The following is a 21,340-nucleotide window of genomic DNA, read 5'->3' as shown; positions in this document are numbered from 1 at the left end:
TGGAGTAAAGTCTCCAGCCAGCCCCTATTGCATTTTTATCATATTTTGCTAACATTGTTTAACACATTGCTAGCCTTTTTTAACATATTGTTAACATGATTATCATTCTGTAAACATAATTTAACATGTTGCTAGCATTATTTAGCATTTTGTTAACATGTTTTAGAATGTTGCTAGCATGATTAGCATGTTGTTAGCATTATTTAAACATATTGCCAGCATGTTTTAGCATATAGCATGATTAGCATGTTGGTAGCATGAGTTAACATGTCGTTAACGTTTTAACATGTTGCTAGCATGATTTAACACGTTGCTAGCATTAGTTAGCATGTGTGTTAGCATGAGTAAACACGACTTCCCAGGAGGATTTTAACGCACCATAATTGTACAAAAGTCTTGACACCCTCATTGAAAGGCTGTGGGACTTTTCAAAGCAGCAAAGCAATGAGAACGGTTTGGCCCGACAGTTACCCGAGATTGACCAATACACACAATGAAATGTGTGTTATTAGGTGATGAAAAAAAAAAGAAGACGACTAATTTGGAAGAGTTGCAACAAGCAAATGGCACCATAATCAGAAACTTTAGCAGCAGGGATACAACTACATGCTGCTTTCCTCACGCAACAGTTTCTGATGTAAACGGGGAACTTCAGAACATTCTGAAGAAGCACAAGACTGCAAATCAAATATTTCTGCAAATTGACATATTCGGAAAGAGCAGTCCGAACTCATTACGAAGGATTTCAATTAACTCCCCACGTAAACTTGTGTGACCTGCCGCAGTAAAACTCATGCAGACTGGGAAGAAGCAAAGTTATTAGATTCAGTGTTGAAAAAACATAAAAATGAAATCTAATTTGGAAGAGTTACAACAAGCAAATGTCACCCCTTCGGTGGAATGACTCGTATACTTTAAGTAATATTTTTGTTGCAAATGTATGTGTTGTTGTAAATGCAAATCATTTTAACCAAACGTGACTGTCTGTGTCTTAATTTATAACACAGTTCTCAATGTGTGTTTGGGATGTAGCCACACAACATACAATACAGTGCAGACTTTGTTATTATGTGTTATTCGTTTAACATATGAGATGAAATATCATTGAGAGATGACAGAAGGCTCGTTAATGACAGATATATCCAGATATGAGTCCGAAGGGAGTGAGCGGCCCTGCTTCTACACTTTTTAAAAGCGCACAAGGTTTTCTGTTAGGGTTTGGTTACAGTATTTATAACTAGCTTTAACAATAAAAGTTGCACAACTCTTCTGAGTGACTGTAACAGTTTTTTTTTTACTGTAACCTTTTTTCTTTTGCAGTTGGACTACTGTATTTTTACAGTATGCAAGTGCTGAAAATACAGACTGTGATGAGGTTCAGTGTGTGTGAGAAGGAAAAAGACAGGGTTGGCGTGACTGGGACTCGTACAGTGCTTTATTTAAAGCAAAAGAAAAATAAACAGGTGCGCCCACTGCGCATTCATCGTAGCTCTTCACTACAGCACAAAATAAAATTTCACACAAGCTCTTCCCGCTGCATCAGCTTTGGTTCACATAAACTCTTCCCGCTGTTGTCAGCTTTCACTTGTAACTGTCACGCTGCACACGAGTCTCCAGTCTGTCTCCCCGTCGGCATATCCGGTCTCTCCGCGCCGATTACAAGACACAGGTGTTCGTCATTTGCACTTGACCTAATTGAGCGCCGCTCGTCTCGCTCCTCTCTCTCCTATGGAAGCTTGTTTCCGCCACAGAATAAAACATTTTAAAATATAATTGCGACTTTTTATCTCACAATTGCGAGTTTATATTTCGCAATTCTGACTTTTCTCAGAATTGCGAGATATAAAGTCAGAATTGCGTGTTATAAAGTCAGAATTGCATGATATAAAATCGCAATTATCTTTTAAAATGTTTTATTCTGTGGCGGAAACAAGCTTCCATACTCTCCCGCTAAAGACCTCGCGGAACCACGCCCCCTCGCCACACAGACATTCAATACTATACAATATTCAGTACTATACCAGAGAATATCTAATAAGGCGAGAAGTTTCACTCTCACTACACTTCCGGCTTCTGAACTGGTTGCAGTTCCACTCTGGTTCCATATGAGGGCGCTCACAGGACGAGTGCAGAATGAATGGAGGTCTATGGCGCTATACCCATCAAAATCCACTTTTCTCAGGATATAATTTTTTGTCTAGTAATTTGAATGTTGTATTCGAAAGGAGATGCAAAGAAATTACACATTGCGGGGTGTTAGATTTTTTAGAGTCACTTATTTGCTTTAAAAAGTCTTTTAAAGTGTCAATGACATCATACACATCATACGACCAGAGATACTGCTTTACGGCGATCCTTCACTCACTCTGGTGTGTTCGCGCTCTGCACTTTCTTTTCTCTCAAGGCATCGACAACACAGCTGACACAGGTAAACACACGTGCTAGAAGAGTTTTTGTTTTGTTTGTTTCTGGTCCCGCTTCGGATGACACGATGCCATCAAGCGGTATCTCTGGTCGTAATCAGTCCTTCACTGACCAATCAGCGTTTATTAGCAGAATGCTAGCGTGTTATGGGCAACAACAACTCAACCTGTGAGAAATCTAAAGGACTTAAGTACTCGTTCATTCAACTTTCGACCTATAACCCATGTTGAACTTGCAAAACCTACAATAAAATCTGAGATTTCTCAACGGCAATCGGGTGAAAGAGACACATTTAGCCGTCTAGCCCCATTGACTCCCATTCATTTTGCACTCATAGGTGATCGCCCCCAGTGGAACTCTGGTGGAACTACAACCAAAACTCGGTACAATAGGACTTAATAGGGAGTGGGCAGGCTCTCCGTAGACGGGCTCTGACTATACAATGTACTGGCAGTGCATACAGTATTTATACTCCTTTACTATACTTTTTTTTACATAATTGCAAAATGAATTTATTATGACAATATACTGTTTTTCTGTAACTGCAAGCTTTGGATTGTGTGTTCTCCATTTTTTGATGTAGGCTACTGTCGTGTCTAATGAATGATCTGTAGTCTTTATATTTTGACCGATGTGTGTAAGATCTGAAAGCATTATTTGATTTTGAGCACAGATTGTTTGGTTTGAGTCAATTGTTTGATTTTTTTTGCCAGAAGAGTCAAATGTTCTCTGAATGTAGTTTGAAGATTTGGTTTTGTGTTTAAGATTTGAACAATTCAGAAAACTATGTCCACGTGTTTGACTTCCTATAGCCTCACTGAAAAAAATGATTCATTGACTAGTTGAATTTACTAAAAAAAAATATGTTAATTGGATCCACATAATTGATTTTAGCTACATTTAAATAAATGCATTACGTTGAACTAAGTTCAGCTTAATGCATTTGTTTAAATGTAGCTAAAATGAATTATGTGGAACCAATTAACATAATTTTTTTTAGTAAATTTAACTAGTCAATGAATCATTTTTTTCAGTGTACAGAATTCCCAGGAGACGTGTGTGTGTGTGTCTCGTTCTTTAACGGTCTGGAAACAAAGTTGGCGTGACGCCAAACCCCCATCAAATAAATGCTGGATTTTCAAAAGTATGTGAAGTTTTAGACACTGAAGGGTTATTGAAGGGTCATCAACATTTTTCAGCCCATAAACATGACACTTAATTTAAACGAACCGTGACTGTTTGCTTTACTTGTGAGTCAGAAGCCCTCTTGTTTGGTCCTTGGCAAGTGAAAGTTGTTTGAGTCCAGCTCTACAATCAAAACCATTCACTCTTGCTGAAAAACCAAACTTTGCCCTTAGACAGGACACACAAGCCCTCACAAACACACACACTACAACATAGTCTAACACACTGGTGCAATAAATTCAAAACAACATTTCCAAAACTGGCAAGTTATGTTGCTTGTGGTTCCCCCCTCACAAACCTTTCACATGATGAACACAAAAGACACAACCAATGGATACATTGGCACATTTTACTCATTCATGTACTAGACAGTACAGCGAAGAAAAAAAAAAAAAAAACTTTCTCATATGTATATATATATATATATTTATATATATATTCACTTACGTAAGATGTGTGTGACCATCATATCCTCCTGAGACCCAGAAAAAAAAAAGTTTTTTGAATTTAGTTTTTTCCATGTCATCACATTGTTTAGACTTAGAGCACAATAAACAAATGGTAAAAAAAATTTTTTTGAAAAATAATATTTTATTCATATGTTATGCTATGTCCTCTGTAGTGGACACCAGGACGAAGTTGTTTAAAAAATAAAATGACATGAAATTATATGTATAGGCAAAACCAATGGGATTTTTTTTTAATCACCAATACATTTTGGGGTTTCAGGATTTTTTCAACCAAAATTTGTATAAAGATGATTCTCAACTATGTTATGAAAGAAATAACGGAATGAAGTAATACACCATTTTACTTTATGCAATATGTGGGTAAAATGGCCATAAATTATAATATTCCCATTCAATGCAATGTATCTATAAACTGTATCTAATTTGCACATTACTGTAATGTGTTCTTGGAGCAACATTTAATGAAAAAAGAAGTGTAATAATTGGAGTATACTCCAATTATTACACTTCTTTTTTCATTAAATGTTGCTCCAAGAACACATTACAGTAATGTGAAAAATTTAAAGTTGTCTCAACTTATTATTATTTAGTAACTAGTTCCACAGAAATTTTACGTTCACTCAATTTCTCTCTTTAAAGTGTTGCTTCAATTATTATTTTTTAGTTGGCCCAAACTTGACTCCAAATTAAAAAGGTATGTTTGCTCAACTAGTTTTATAGTTCATTCAACTAAAATGTTTTAGTTGGCCCAAACTTGACTACAACTTAAAAAAGTATGTTTGCTCAACTAGTTTTAAAGTTCATTCAACTAAAATGTTTTAATCAGAATTTATTTGGGCTTAGCTAAAAATTTCTGTACTACATTTTATACTGAGGTAAACAAAATTATTTTCTGGTGTGTTTAAAAACAGATAAAAACACAAATGAAAACACATTAGCCTTTATTTCACAACAATCTACACAAACTAAACATACAGGCTAAAGTGTTCAGTTGACAAACATTGAATTCAATACTGCCAATTTAATTTTAAACATTTATGGAACTAAAAAACATTTACTAGAGAACAATAAAGCACATTTTAAATTGTAGTAAAAACTACAAACACTAATTAATACATAAAATAATTTGTGTGGTCAAGTTGATTAATCACATTCAAGATAAAAGTTTGTGTGTGTGTGTCACATTATATGTGTGCGCATATGGGTATATGCAAGGACATCTGCCTTTATAAGCACATGAACTTCAATGACATCCCATTCTTTATCCGTAGGGTTTAATATAGAGTTGGCCCACCCTTTGCCACTATGACAGCTTCAACTCTTCTGGGAAGGCTTTCCACAAGGTGTAAGAGTGTGTTTAGGAAATTCTAACAATTCTTTTAGAAGTGCATTTGTGAGGTCAGGCACTGATGTTGGACGAGAAGGCCTGGATCACAGTCTCTGCTCTAATACATCCCAAAAGGTGTTATATGGGGTTGAGGTCAGGACTCAGTGCAGGCCAGTCAAGTTCCTCCACACCAAACTCCTCATCCATGTCTTTATGGACCTGCTTTGTGCACGGGTGCGCAGTCATGTTGGAACAGGAAGAGGCCATCCCCAAACTGTTCCCACAAAGTTGGGAGCATGAAATTGTCCAAAATGTCTTGGTATTCTGAAGCATTAAGAGTTCCTTTCACTGGAACCCCTGAAAAACAACCCCACACCGTAATCCCCCCCTCCACAAAACAGGGATTTCAGGGGTTGGGCTTTGCCCCTTCGTTCCAGTGGTGGTGGTGGTGGCGCAATGGTTAAGACACATGCCTTTGGTGTGAGAGACCTGGGTTCGAATCCACTGGGAGACACCAATGTGTCCCTGAGCAAGACACTTAACCCCTAGTTGCTCCAGAGGCGTGCGACCTCTGACATATATAGCAATTGTAAGTCGCTTTGGATAAAAGCGTCAGCTAAATGAATAAATGTAAATGTGAAAGGAACTCTTAATGCTTCAGAATACCAAGACATTTTGGACAATTTCATGCTCCCAACTTTGTGGGAACAGTTTGGGGATGGCCTCTTCCTGTTCCAACATGACTGCGCACCCGTGCACAAAGCAGGTCCATAAAGACATGGATGAGGAGTTTGGTGTGGAGGAACTTGACTGGCCTGCACTGAGTCCTGACCTCAACCCCATATAACACCTTTTGGGATGTATTAGAGCAGAGACTGTGATCCAGGCCTTCTCGTCCAACATCAGTGCCTGACCTCACAAATGCACTTTTAAAAGAATGGTCAAAATTTCCTAAACACACTCTTACACCTTGTGGAAAGCCTTCCCAGAAGAGTTGAAGATGTTATAGTGGCAAAGGGTGGGCCAACTCCATATTAAGCCCTACAGATAAAGAATGGGATGTCATTACGTTTGGCAATATACAGTAGTTTGTGTGTGATTATATATATATATATATATATATATATGTACACACACACATTATATACAAACTTTTATGTTAGATGGGATTAATCATGATTAATTGATTTGACCACTAATAACAATACAACAACAACATAACTGGTAACAAAATGATGTCAGAGATATTTCATAAGTATAAAAAGTATTAAAAAACAACAACTGAATATTTGGCATCATAACACTCCGAGTTGTGCAGGGGTGATGTCAAAACCCGATAGTCTGATTCGATTATTAGTGAAATAAGCTCAGTGGTAAACACAATTTGACAATACTTGAATTCTGCAATGTAAACTACACACTCATACACCCCAAACGTTTTTTTTTTTTTTTATCATTGTAGAATAAAACATCTAAGGATCATCAACTTGTTTACCACAAACCTAATTTCACTAACAAATTGAAAAAGCCTAATATTATTTTTTTTTTTTTTTTTAAGAAGCATAGGAAATATTTTGAGGGAACCAGTGGCAAATTAGTCTTCTGGGTTTTTACGTCATCCCTATACCACCTCTGACCTCTAAACAAGATTTTATTTTATTTTTTTACACCTGCAACAGTTTGGTTCTCAGTGACTGAATTCGAGCGGAACACTTCTCATTGTCGAGACCCAGAAATACTTTTTGCACTGCTTCAAAAAGGTACTTCCACTGTTTGGGATAATCAATATATAGAGTGTAGAACAGTCCAAAAAGCACTCCAAAGGCAGTTGGTACATCTGAAACGTTAAGCAGAACTTCTTCCTCCACCACTACAGCGACATCCACCACTGAATCCAGGCCTCCAGCATCAATGACTGTCTCAAGGAGACCAATTTGCATCCCTCTGGTCTGCCTCTCCACATCATTGCCTCTCTGGTTTGAACCACATAAGATAGATGAATAAATTGGAGGGAAAAAGATAATTGTTATATGTGATAATAAAAACAACTGTTCATCAAAACTACTTGAACTTAATTTTCAACCGCTAAATGTAAAAACACGCGCCAAACATGTCAGTCTCTAATAACGTCATTTATTTAATTCACGAAAAAAGCATTCCATAAAACAAGTATTTTATAAAGTAAATGCTTTGTGCATAAAACAAATTTACCACTTTATTAATCTCCAATGCGCAACGTCTGCTCAACACACATGCATAGTGGTGCTTTCGTCAGTAGTGTTGGGAGATTAGTAGATTACTTTAATGTATTTACTACCTGTCTGGATACTAATTTGTGTTCCGAAGATGAACAAAAGTCTTACAGGTTTTGAACAGCACGAGGGTGAGTAAATAACAGAATGTGTCATTTTTGGCTGAAATAACCCTCTGAAGTGACAGCAGCTTAATAAACATGCTGCAGTCTGTATTATTAATGTTTTAGTAATGAGTAATCTATTTCATTTATATAGTGAAGACTGTGCAGTGTAATTTTTACATTCGATTATATTTCCTACCTGAATATTATTGTTAGACATACCTGGAAACTTTAAAGCACTGTTTTCAAGAAGGTTACACAGGCAAAAACATTGAAAACCTCTTGAAGACTGTTCAAGTTAATATTAGATTAGATTAGATTAGATTCAACTTTATTGTCATTACACAAGTACAGGTACAAGGCAACGAAATGCAGTATAATATAAATTAAAAGTAATTATTTCTTTTGATAGCTTTAAATTATACTTTAATGTTGAATGACTATAATTAATAGATAAATCAATTTAATAAATATAGCATCTTTTTACTAAGTACTATGAATGAAGGCCAATATCACGGATATCTCCATTAAATAGCTGCGTTTCCACTGTCGGGCCAGAGCAGGCATGCTAGTGCGTGCCAGGACCAGCCGCGTTTCCACTGTCATTTCCGGGGCTTGATCGGGCCTCGCTGGGGCTTCCTCTGGGCCAACAGCCAAAGCGGGCCAGCTCAGGCTAGAGGAGTGGTTACGAACAGAGGCGGGTTTACATGAGTCTGGAGACGGCAGCGCCGGATGATTCTGTCAGAATTAAAAACGTATAAAATAATTTACCACAAAACTCACTTTCATGTTTGAATGCCTTCTGTTTGTGATCCGATGTGGATTTTGATCACCGTATAAGGTAGAAATATTTATACGCTATGCAAAATGCACGCTAACCATTACCATAGTAAATATGAATGCTTGAAGAAATCAGACAAATCATAAAGGCTATCACAATTATGTTTTTTTTGGTTTTATTTTATCTGTCAGTATTCTACGCCTCGTCTCTTTATAGCCTACCAGACTATCATAAAATAAAGCAACCTTTTTTTTCGGGAACTTTCTCTGTTTCTATGACTGAAAATATAACTGTAGCCTACTAGGGGAGAGAGCTCCTGACCTCAGGTCGTAGGCTATTTTTGGTGGCATATTTGTAGACATTTTCATATGGGATGAATTTAGTATCAAAATGGTTAACACGTGCAAGCACACTTATCAATGAACTTGATACATGTTGCAGAAATGTTTTATCCATGCCTTTCAACTTGCGTGTGCAAAATTCAAAATTGAATGAATGTGAAGCAATTTGTACAAATAGAGACATTTTTGTGAATACAAATGTTATCCTTTGTATTAGTGTATCATAATTTGCGCATGCAACACAGAAGATGTGCATGTGTGGATCAGGTGACGCGCGTGCATTCATCAGGGTGTCTACAGATATGAACAAGTTAAATTTAAGACTTTTTAAGACCTTTTTAATGCCACTTTGAATGAAATTTAAGACCAAACCTGTGATGGAAATACACATTATATTACATGCGTATATATTAGGGGTGTAACGGTTCACAAAATTCACGGTTCAGTTCGATACGATACACTTGTGTCATGGTTCGGTTCGGTACGTTTTTGATACAGCATAAAGAAATAAATGCCAGAGAAATTTCCTTGATTTCAATTTTTTATTCTTTTTTATATTAAAACTAACATCATAAAGTATGATATTTTTTTTACTTTGAGCAATTCTAGAGCTATAATTGACTCTTCTTAGGAGCATATAAAACAAAACAGCTCCTTGGAAAAAATGAAATGTCATATTGTAGTAGTTATAAACAAAGGATTATTTTAGTTCAGATTAACATTTGAGGGCAGCAATTGTATTCATAATGTCAAAATAAAACCGACGTAATGTTACTTGAAGGCATTATAGCCTACTATTCCTGCCAAACTTCTATGGTTGCAGTTAGTGTTACTACAGTAAATCCATGGTGAATGTTGCTGATCTGTGGACACTGATAGTTCATTCATGGCACAATGTTTCTTCCAGGTTTCCATGTCAACGCTGTTGATCCGTTAATAACGGAGACATATGAATGCTACTCACTAGATCTCGCAGCGATGTTATTACTTCTGTCAGTTCTGTGGCGAATTCAAATGCTTTCTTTACTGCATCTCTTATTAGCGCTGTGTAGTAACAGTGTCGCATGATCACGATCGGCTCGCGCTGCACTGGTCCAAACTGATAAACGGTCCTTCAACCACACAATAACGAGCAGTTTCGTTCCGCTTGCATTATACGTTTGCCATTTGATGTTGGGCACTGTTGTGGTCGCGCCGGCGTCTCTTATGGTGTGTTCACACCAAACGCGAATTTAATTGTTTGCGCGAGTAGATTACATTCAAAGTCAATGCAAAGACGCGAATAGACGCGAATTTGATGCTTCACTGGTTATTTGACGGACATTAGGTCCGTCAGACTGGAGACATTTTAGCGGTAACGTGACCAGAAATATTTAAGCCCTATCGAATCTGAATTTAAGACATTTTAATACTTTTTAAGGCCTTTTATTAGGAAAACTTTATTTAAGACATTTTAAGACTTTTTAAGGACCCGCGGCCACCCTGATTCATTGACGTCTTGGATGGGTAGTTGTGCACACATTAATAATTAGCACCAGGCCTATTCATTTATAGTTGTTTCTGTGTGGGTTTTGAAATGCTTAAAAACCGCGAAAAGAAAGTCTCAAAATCCAAATGAATCAAATAAGATCGACTCAGAAAAGATGTCAATGAATGCACGCGCGTCACCTGATCACCGGGCTCTAGTGGAAACGAAGCAGATTTTGGGCCCGGTGCTACTGGCCCGAGGCTATTAGCCCGGCACGGCCCGTTTAAAGCCCGGCATTGCTGTCTAAAGTGGCTTTCTGTGTGCTCATGTCAGATGTTCACAGGGAGACATTCAGGACACCAGCAACAAATTTCTCTTTTGCATCTTATCGCGCTTGATAGTGTGATCATATAGCCTACTATAACGCTAGTCAAAGGATGACAGGAAAGAATAGATGCAGCATTAATTGCGTTAAAGACGTTTAACGTGTATTTAAAAAAAAAAATCTCTAATAGATAATATTTATATAAAACCTCTCAAGTAGCAGTTTTGTTTTGCATTTTTACTTACCTGAATCGTCTTTACTATTGGTATATTTTCTCTGAGATAAAACTGAAGACCTCTGAGTGCTGCTGACCTTCGGTGCATTGCTATGTCTGTGGTCTGCATTCAAAAAACATAGGTTACATTAATTTTTACAAATGACTTCATTTTATAACATCAACTAGAATGTACAGTGGTCAGGAGGCAATAGAGCCACATCTTATTAACTCACAAGAATATGACATAATGACATAACCAACATATGATGCATCATATGCTGTGTTTTCATTTTTCTTTAGTGTGTTATGTACTGTATGTACTGTAGCGGTTTGTGCATAATATCTGCAAAGTTACAAAGCTTTGTGTAACGTTACCGAAAATACATAAGAGTATCCGATTGATCGGCTTTGCATTTTCAGAATCCAACTCATCTGGTAAAACTGACATCATTACTGTCTTTGTAATTGCTTTGGAAGCTGAAGCTTGTGATTTTGGTAAGGGGCATGACATTTCCAAAACACGCTTGAGGTGTTCGGCCAATCACAACGCACTGGATCAGCGGGCCAATCAGAGCACACACTGTAGGCTTGTTCGACTTGAACGACTTGTTCGCTGCACAGACCGATCGGTAAATTACATCAAAGTACTGCGAGATCGATTATTAGAGACCAGACGGCTCCACGGTACCGTATTTTCCGCACTATAAGGCGCACCTTCAATGAATGGCCTATTTTAGAACTGTTTTCATATATAGGGCGCACCGGATTATAAGGCGCATAGAATAGAATATACTGCTTTTAAGTGCGCCTTATAGTGCGGAAAATACGGTACTTTGATGTCATAAACTGATTGGCCTGTGCAGTGCCAGTTCAAGTCGAACAAGCCGTAGAAATTTACGCCTTTTTGAAAGATGGGGCATGGATATAATTTATCATGATAATTATCGATATTAACTGACAATTTTTATTGTGTTATTTTTTAGCAATATTGCACAGCCTTACACACAAATATTTAGTAAATGCAAGCGTGTGATATTATCCGTGTGATAATTTACCTGCTCATCTAGGCTTGTTAGCACAGCTTTCAACTCATCTTCATTATCGCCTCTTCTGGAACGATACATCGCAATCAAACCTTTGGCATTGACTTCCAGGGATTTGTGGAAAGTTGAGTTCAGCTCAACACCAGTGATTCTTTTAAATTCTGCATAGACCTGGAAAACAAAATTTGATAACACAAGTAAACATTAAGGACAATGTGCAGATTTGTAGTTCTGTGTTTTGAAACAACTTTGCATGTTCTTTGTTTGACTTCACACCATTTTACATTGGACCGTATTTGTTCATATGCCTAAAAAGAGAACCAAAGATTTTTTTTAACCACCTTCTAAAACAAATGCTCCAAATGAGCCAAGTGTGAAAACGGCCTTAAAATAGGTTAACTTAATACTTGCTAAACGTACTTGTTGTTCCAAGAAAAGTGCTGGCCATCTTAGTCTGATCGTAGTGACAGGTGGTTGATCAGAAATCACCTCGCGTCTTCTTAGGGAGAAGGTCAGGTCCATTTTGGCATCGACTTGGGTTAGATTTACATTCTTCTTCTTGAGTTCTTCTTCAAGCCACATTCTCTCCCCCTCCAGTGCTGCTTCATCAAGTCCAGTTGGGAAATCAGGAAGAAAGTTGATTTCTGCCCTTTTCGGTTTTTTGAGTGTTCCACCTTGTTTACCTCTTTGTCTCTTGTTGATCTGTACTTCACTACAGCCTGTAGAGCGCAGTTTCTGTCGATAATTAGCCATTTTGAACTTTAAACTCACTTTCCATCCCTGCCATCCAGTACCAGGCCCTGGTTCACTGAGGCATGAATGCTTCACGACTAAAGCTTTAGCAACTTTCTCGTACTCATTATCACTAGGGTATGCTGAAAAGGTATACATGGACTCTGCCAACTTTTCCAGGATGTCAATTTTCATTTCGCGAGTTACTTTTAGAGGTTTTTCACTTTTTCCATATTCTTCATTTCCTTTTCTTAGCCTTAGTTCAAGCTCATAGGAAAAGGTAGGTATAGTAAAGTTGGCTGGCCATGGACCTAAACGTTGACACTGGCTGAAGGATGCTGTGGACCCAGAAGACATGCTTGCAGTGTCCAAGGTGAAATCAGATACAGTGTCATCTTGAGCTGACGTTAACTCAATCTCCCAAAACACTTTAAGAGTGACTTTGTCATCAGGCAGGTAACTAATGTCATTCAGATTACAGAGTTGATTGTCAAATGCAGGGTCTTCAAATTGAAGTGTGATGCCACGTGTAATTTCAAGTTTTTGACAGATGATATCCTTCAGCTCTTCCAGTGATGATGGCTTTCCAGGAAGGTCAAGCCTCTGAATGTTTTCTGGGCCCAGTATAACACGAAGCAACATGGTTCTAAAGGATACCTGTACAGAAATATAAGAGACAGTAACATAATGAAATCAATCAGATCATCATATAGTTATATAAAGTATTAGTGTTTGTAGGTCTGCACATTACTTACTAGCAATGAATATACCTCTTGAGACACACCAGATGCTTTCCTCCAATGTTGTACACTGTAAGAGGGTAGAAATCGTTAAGTTCTTTGAGAAGCTTTACGTGTAGTTCTCCAAAGGCACTTCCAACAACTTCGTAAGCACGAAGATGCTCAATGTACCATGAAGCCAGGCTTTTCAGGATCAACGAAACCTCACCATCAGTGATCAAAATATTCTGGATTATGCTGAACTCTGGTAATCCTGAACATGAACCAACAGAGACAGCCATACCCTTTGAGTAAGTTGTTCCATGAACAGTTACTGCTGTAGCAAAAGAAAGAGTGTTCCGACACCCAAGCTTTCTTTCAATGGCAGTCTTCAGGTTTGGTTCAAGTGAAGCTGCTCTGATGGTTTTGACCTTGCTGACTTGTAGCACTGGTTTAAAAAAACTAGATGACTCTAGGACATATGCCAGCATCAGTTGATGTCGATTTGCTAAAGTTTTCAGGATATTTTTGGTATTCTTGCTGTCACGAACGATCCTTTTAAAAAAACTATGTTTTGATTCAAATCTCATAGTCCACATGTCAAGCAAGGGCCCAAAGCAGCGGATAAGATGAGTGTAATGTTCAACAAAGTGGTGCTTGGGTTTAAGCTTTTCATTTGGAAAAACCTCTTTGAACAACTGCCTATGATCAGAAATTTTTGAGTCCAAATAGCACAGTGAATCTTCTGAAAAAGTTGGTGAGGTTACAAGCTCAACTATGTCCTTAAGGTCCATTAAAACTTGCCATGCCTTTTGTTCTTCAGGTACTAGGCTGCCTATCATAAACGGAAGAAGTCTCAACAACGTCCAATTCTCATGGCCGTTACCACCAATACTTTTCTTTTTGTCAGATGCAAATGTTTTTGGAATTTTTTGTGGCTTATTTACCTTATCAGTATGGTCATATGGAAATAACTCAATGATGTTGTTAAGCTGGTCCAATGTGAGAATCTTTTCAGAAATCAGCTTCCGCAAACAGAGAGCAATTTCAAAAGGGACAATCCCTTCAAAAAAATCATGGAGTAAATCCGGAGGGAATCCAGTTACTGGATGAAAATAAGACAGGTGATCTCGCAAAACACAGCCTCGCTTCACACCATTAACATCCGTCAATTTTTCATTAGATTTTAGCTGCTCCAAATTGGAATCATGCAATTCTGGTGTCCTTAATTGAAAGTTTCCTTCTTGTACTTCAGTTGTTTGAATCTCACTCTTAGAGGCTAGACAAAACCGACAGAATTTATCCACCAGAAAGTTTTCATAAAACCCTGCCAGACCATGGGCACCAAGATTATCAGCTGAAACGACAAAAATGGTTCCTTTGATTTTTTCACCCAGCTGCTCTACAAAAATGCCTTCTCTCTCAAGAATCTTTAAATCATTGAGCAGAGGACCAAAGAATCTCTCATAACCAAATTCTTTGACATTGTCACTTTTTCCCAGAAGGGCCAACTGAATGGAATCAAGGTTTGACCGGAAATGTGGTGGCCAATTGAGTATAACCCAGTAAACAGCTGTTATCTTGTTTTTTTTACGCGAAGTACCCAGTGGGTTGGCAGTTTCAAAATCATCAATGTACAAGCCTAGGCTCAAATGCAAATCTTCATTTTGAAAAAGTTTGTTTCCTTTATAATAGTGTCCATCTCTGAATGAAGTATATAATCCAGTTGTTTCTGTTGAAGAATTGAAAGTTCTAAGTAGTCGATTGCCGAGTTCACGCGCATAGGTTTAGTTACCTATGATCACTCGCGTGAACTCGGCAATCGACTACTTTGGACTTCAACCGAAAAACAGGATGTAAACAGGTATTTGCGCTGGCTTAAATAACATCATTTTTATACATATCTTTTACATCTACTGCAGTCAGATCCACTCGTGTTCACTCAGAAGGAATCACTCACATTTTCTGTGCACTTGTAATGACACATCAAGGATGTTAAGAGCCTAAAAGCAGGTTTAGTACTTGCCCCATTAAAGTCAACAGGGTGCAAATTTAAAAAATAGAATAACTCGGTGTAGGCAACACCGATTTTTGTTGTTGTTCTCTGTATTGACAGCACTCCAAATGTACAATAAAATGAGCTCAATGTTAAAATTGACCGGAGTTCTCCTTTAAATTTGTTATGAAACAGGAGTTGCAACCAATTTTACTCCATATTGTAATATATTTAGGCTATAATTTGAAATATACTTAGGCTATAGTACAATACAAAGTGTGTCAAAAAAAAGAAATCATTCTAATCCAAGATTATGTGATCACTAATATAAATCACTTAGTGCACGAATTTGAGTACACAAAATAATAGTATCAGCTGATTCACGACCTAGGAAGCTTATAGAGAGCCTAAGTCCCACCCCTCCGCTTCCGGCTCATGGGACCTTATTTCTGAAAAAATATGTATGGAAGTCAATGGTGAGAGACAACTTATCTTTTTATTCCGTCTGAACTGTGCCCTGAACTACACATATGATGTTTGTCAATTTAAAAGGTAATTATGAAAGTCAAGAAAGTCGCAGTTTGTCATAAAACAGAAGAGTAACGTTTAGTTTTATGTGAAAATCGCTCAATGAACTACATCTCTCATCTCCCATTATGTACGTCACAAGATCCGTTGCTCGTATGTGTGTATTCTGGCTCAAAACACTCAGGCATGATGGCGTTACGTTACGATTATAATGTAAGACTATAGAAAAAATGTCAGACGTTAGCTTCAGTAAAGTTAGCTTCATTCATTGAGAGAAAAGGTATGACGTCCCATGTGCGCTTTCTGGGTTTGTAGTCTTTGTAATTACGTATTTTCACAGTCTTATGCTGCCTTCACGTGCTATGGAAAAGATTATATTTTCCACTTGTGAACTGGTATTTACCAGTGTGTTGTGTTCAAGTGCTTTTGTTGTCGTAATGTAGTACCCGCAAGGTCTGTGTCAGTAGAGTATCTTTTTTATCTTTACAAAAACAAAAACAAAACGTAAATGTGGTGCTTTCTGATGATTACAACATAATTAATAATTAACCCTCTGAGGTCGGCAAACGCGCCCCCGCGTTTTGCTGGACTTTTTTTACATTGTAGCACTTTCAACTTAAATTACTCCGTCATTTATGGTCATACAGAAAAAATAAATATAAAAAAAGAATCTGTGATATTTCTACTTTTGTATGTGTCCACTTACAATCAAATCAAAACATTGTGCTTTTGAAAAATAAAGAAAATAAACAGGGTGTGCGTTCTGCCTCTCTGTCGCGGTGAACTTTTTTTTCTTGAGCACGTCTATAAACTGAAACAAAACTCAGCGAATACTTGTCACACATTTATGAGCCATATACCTTTATAAACATTTAAGTTTGTACTTTTAAATGATCGGATTCAAACTGAAAACAAATATTTTCTGTTTAAGTAATTTGTATAAAACCAACAAGATGTCCAGCTTCTCAAACGCTTGCTCATTACAGTTAATTTGGCCACGCCTACTCGCGCAAAAGATATTCACATGCAAATCTCCACATGGAGCGCGAACGCGCTCGTTACCTCAAAAACAAAACACCAAAACACTTCATCAGTCTCTGCTTTTCGTCGAGTTTGAAAGACGTGAGTTTACATTGGCTTTACCCCAGAAGAAGAATGCGATTTCAAGACAAGAAAGATAAGGTAAGAAATTCTTACATATTAGTTTGTTATTGTTGCATAAATTTCACATTGCAGTTGAACTGTTGCTAGATATATGGTGAATATTATAATATTTAGACCCGTGTTTACTGTTACTGTGTTTGTGGATATCTGCTCAAACGTAGATATGTATATGGTAGGCCTAACCATAATGTTTTATATTTGAGCGCGATCGCGTTTGAATGTATCATATTTTTTATCGCGATCGCGTTTGAATGCATCATATTTTGGAAAAGCAAAACGCTCCAAACGGCTTCATGTTTTACTATTATCTCATTTCATATCATCATAACGAATGGAAACATTTGAAGTAACATGATAATCAATATATTTTTCTCTAGCTTAGTTGTTACTGAAATCTTTTTGAAAATGTATATAGGCTGCTATATTGTTATTATTTTATGCAGCACTGCGCATAGCCTATACCTACAAGGCACAACAAACCTGTGTTCATTATATAATATATTGTTGGAAACATTTGTGTGAGTGTGTGTGTGTATTCTGTGAATTTTAAAAAGCAATTTTAACCAGAAAAATCTCAAATGTATTCCCAAAATCGTGCAGGCCTTTCTCTTGATATCAGTATGTTCACTTCTTTTTTTTTTTTTTTTCAGGGCCCAGATGCCACTGAGTCCTGCTGACTTCAACATTCACAGTACGTCTCTGTACATGAACATGGTAAAGTGAAAATCAAACACCTTGGAAATGAAAGGTATGTACAATATTTTTAGGAATGGCACAAAGGTCTCTTTCTTTGGATCATTGTTATCAATAAGTGTTTTTTTTTTGTTGTGTATCTTTGGATTATGTTGTAAATAAATCCAAACAATTTTAAAAGCCATTCTTTTTTTAATCTCCTCATTCTTTGTGCAAGGTTGGTCAGAATGATGGGCCCTGATAAGCTCCTAATAGGGCCATTAGGGAGTGTCTTTGTCTTTCTCAGGTGTAAAAAGCCTTACATATTAATGAGATGATCCGCCCCTTCGCATATTGCTTTTTCACACAAAACACGTCGTAAAAATTTTATATATTGTCTTCTCTGAATGAGCAGTCAGGGTGATTTTCACATAGTTTTAGAGCAAATATTCTAGGCTACGTCATACAATTTTCAAAAGTCTTGTGAAGAAATAATAAGTATGGGTTTCATGACCTTATTTCAGTGAGAATTTTTTTTTGTATTTTCACAAACCACGCATAAATGTCATTATCTCAAAACTACAAACTTTTACACACATGCTGTTGATATATTATTGTAGCAGAGTTTGTGCTGAATACAGTGTAATCAGACTTTAGCCATGAAAATGTCACAAGTAACAGAAATAAGCACAAATGTCAGAGCATGTCAGAACACCTCCAGGGCCCAGAAAACAGCTCAGACCCCAGAGGGTTAAAAAAAATAAACCATGACATAAAATGATTAAATATGAACCAAGGAATTTGCGGCGAAGTTGAAAATTGAGTGTTAACGCATTATATTACAATCGTTAATGACACAACATTGTATAGGCTACAAAAACTATCCGCTAACAGTATTCACGACTCTTGCGTTGCTCTCCGCCATTTTGAAAAGGTCAAAGGTTATCTCATCTCGGCAACTCGTGCATCAAAATATTCTACGAGTTGCCCAGTGGAAAATACCACATGAGGGGGTGTTCATGTGCATTTTCCATGTCGGCTTTTGGTATTTACCATAATTACCATAGCACGTGAAGGCACCATTATACCTCTATAGAGAGCCTAAGTCCCTCCCCTTCCTGTCGACCACCATGGGACCTTATTTCGGAAAAATATTGTATGGTAGTCAATGGCGAGAGACAACAAATATTTTGATCTTGTTTGAATTGTGCCCTGATTTACACATATGATGTTTGTCAATTTAAAAGATACATTTTAAAGTCAAGAAAGTCACAGCTTGATGTAAAACTGCTGAGGTATAAGACTGTGAAAATACGTAATTACAAAGACTACAAACCCAGAAAGCGCACATGCGACGTCATACCTTTTCTCTCAATGAATGAAGCTAACTTTACTGAAGCTAACGTCTGTCATTTTTTCTATAGTCTTACATTATAATCGTAACGTTACGCCGTCATGCCTGAGTGTTTTGAGCCAGAATACACACATACGAGCAACGGATCTTGTGACGTACATAGTGCGAGACGAGAGATGTAGTTCATTGAGCGATTTTCACATAAAACTAAACGTTACTCTTCTGTTTTATGACAAACTGCGACTTTCTTGACTTTCATAATTACCTTTTAAATTGACAAACATCATATGTGTAGTTCAGGGCACAGTTCAGACGGAATAAAAAGATAAGTTATCTCTCGCCATTGACTTCCATACATATTTTTTCAGAAATAAGGTCCCATGAGCCGGAAGCGGAGGGGTGGGACTTAGGCTCTCTATTGAGACACCCATTGATAACGGCGTTGTAAAATGCCGTCCTCAAGAGGTCAAAACGCGGTTTTAAAATGAGCGCCATTTTATCGTAGCTGCAACGTTAGATATTCAGGTTATGTCGGTCTCTTCACGGGACCGTTGCAAAAGTTTTCACAATCTTATCTGCATAAATCACACTCACATTACCCTAAAATAGCGTATTAATGTGTTTAACATTGCACGTTTCATAGATTTCAGTTACTCGCATCCATAAAAGTCCTTAACGTTAACTTACATGGGCTATAATGATGAGAGAAAGACCGCATTCTCTTCACGTTACGGAAACACAAAAATTATCATACAACATACCGAAATTAAACCTATTACATGTTATAGTAGTACATTTTACATGTTTTATTAATCAAACGAGTAATATACAACGTTCCCTTAGCTAAACGTAAGGTAAACGTTACGTTACATGGCGGCCTTCCCCTCGGACATAAGTTAGGCCTAACGTTTTATGGTTTTAAAATGTAACTTACGCCTATAAATATCCACACAAAACAACGAATATGTTTAGGTGGTACGATTATGTTGTACATAAGTTTTTGTCGATAAACTTGAACATATTCGAAATATTAACATATTCCGTGCCAAGTGAACTTGACGTAACGTTACACTTAACTTTCTCTCGGACATAACTTATAAAACATTTCTAAAAACCAGTCACAAACTACGTCTCAGGACGTAACAACACAAAACCATTGAATATGTTGTACATTTTTGTCATTATTAGGCCTAAAATTGATCATTTATTCAGTGCCACTTTCACTTACCTTAAATATGAACTTGACAAAATGTCTCCCGTCCCGTACCGCAGCCGAGCCGAGCCGATGCCTTGTAAAACCCGCGAAGTCAAAGGAGATGTATCCTTCCGCTAAATCAAAGGAGATGTAGTCCCTCCAGATCCTTCTGCGCAGTCAAACCATAATCCAGAATCCTTCCATTCTCTCCTAAATGTAGCGATGCGCTTTTATTTTTTATTTATTACCAAACATAGACGGCTATATTCAAGATTTAAAAAAAATGTTGTTGTTGTTGGTGTTGTAGGATCCATCCGCTCTCATAATGCAGAAACTAAACTTCGACAATTTAATAAATGTTGTTTTGATATTATATCAAATGTTTATTAAATGTTTATAAATGTTCATTTTAACAACAAAACAACAAATAAGTTCTGTTTTACACATTAAATTATTTTATAGCATAACCGGCCTTAATACTTTATGTTGGCTAGATTTGTGTTTATTTGTCCAGTCAACATTAGCCATCCTAAAGTTGACTGGATTTGAAAATATCTCTTCATTTAATTTTTTTCCAAATATATTTTTGCTGACTTAACATAATATGTCTTCTTAACTAATCCCAAGCATGAAAATTGGTTCAACTTAAATATTTATGCTCTTCCAATATTTTATTAATTGGCGTTTTTACAGTGTAATAATTGGCAACATTTTAATAATAATATCTAATATTTCATAGGAATATTGATGTATAATTTATTTCCATATTCACTTGTTGTGTCTCACAAAATGCCTGATAAAAAACATGATTTAAGTCCTGGTGTCCTCTACAGTGGACACGTTTGAAATCAATGCCCTGTTCTGGAACAGAAAGTCATTTTTTTATTTGAAACTCCTTAGCATTTTCCTGAGATGTTGTTTTATGAAATACAATTTGAAAAGTAGTCCAATTTAAATAATAATTACAATATATTATCATATTTCCATAATAATGCTACATTTGATCAATGTCAGACATTTTTAAAGACCAAGGAGAAGTTGTT

The sequence above is a fragment of the Rutilus rutilus genome (genome assembly GCF_951802725.1).
Source record: "Rutilus rutilus genome assembly, chromosome: 8".
Classification (NCBI taxonomy): Eukaryota; Metazoa; Chordata; class Actinopteri; order Cypriniformes; family Leuciscidae; genus Rutilus; species Rutilus rutilus.
Note: the sequence above shows the minus strand (reverse complement) of the source record.